The sequence below is a fragment of the Lathyrus oleraceus genome, chromosome 4, assembly GCF_024323335.1.
Source record: "Lathyrus oleraceus cultivar Zhongwan6 chromosome 4, CAAS_Psat_ZW6_1.0, whole genome shotgun sequence".
NCBI lineage: Eukaryota > Viridiplantae > Streptophyta > Magnoliopsida > Fabales > Fabaceae > Lathyrus > Lathyrus oleraceus.
The window spans coordinates 254,748,746-254,750,004 of NC_066582.1; positions in this window are offsets into that span (position 1 = coordinate 254,748,746).

Here is a 1,259-nt window from a genome sequence, read left to right on the forward strand (position 1 = left end):
CTGATAAGGAATAGCTTTATCGGATACGTACGAGAATGGACCCTCCGACCGTATAACCAACAGCAGTATCGATCTCTTGCTGACACTGTTACTGATGTTGCTGTCATAGTGAATAACCACTCTCTCAGGATTCTTGAAAACTGGTATTATAACATTGACATCGTCATCTGTGTGACGGGATTGAACGATCTGGATCAGGCCTTCATCCATCAACCGCTGGATGTCTCTCTTCATAATCATACAACCTCCAAGGTTGACACTACATATAGCATAACCATCATGGTCATGCTCACAATCACTAATCAAGCAAATGTCCTTGTGCATCGTCACCAAGGACCTCATAATGAAGTGTATGTCGAATACCTTGAACTCCCTTGGACAACCGTATACCATATTAACGAATGAATTTCCATGGGCAGGCAATGGGTTAGACTTAACATTCGGCGCACGGTCCTCAAAGGACATCATTCCACTCTTAGCCAGCTTCTGAACTTCATACTTGAGGGGGTAACAGTTCTCTATATCATGCTCGGGATCTCCTTGATGGAAAGCACAATGGAGTTCTGGTTTGTACCACCATGGAAGTGGTTTGGGGATTTACGGAGGACTTCTTGGTTGTAATAGGTTCTTGAGAACCAAAGAGGGATATGGTTCTGCATATGTCATCGGAATTGGGTCGAAAGACACCTTCTTCCTCTCAAAATTTTGTTGCTGATGATTGTTGGTATTGTCGTTGTTGTAGGTGTTTGTTCATTGATATGGTTGTTGTTGACGTTGTTGTTGAATTGGTGTTGATTGTTTTGCTGAAAATACAGGAATGACTGAAGATACTTGATGATGATGCTGATGGGGTGGTTGATTTCTTCTAATATGGGGCCTCCTTTGCCTCTCACTAGAAACTGCATTAGCTTCACTGTCATTCTTCTTACTGAAACTGTTGTCATACCTCTTGTTGGATGACACCTCCTCTCTAGACAACCGTCCTTCTCGGACACCTTCTTCTAGCCTCATCCCCATGTTTACCATTTCGATAAAGTCACTAGGGGCACTGGCAATCATCCGCTCATAATAAAATGAGCTCAGGGTCTTTAGAAAAATCTTAGTCATCTCCTTTTCCTCTAAAGGAGGGATGATCTGAGCAGCAAGCTCTCTCCATCTCTACGCATACTCCTTGAATGTCTCCTTATCCTTTTGAGACAATGATCTCAACTGATCTCTATCGGGAGCCATATCAACATTGTATTTATACTGCTTTACAA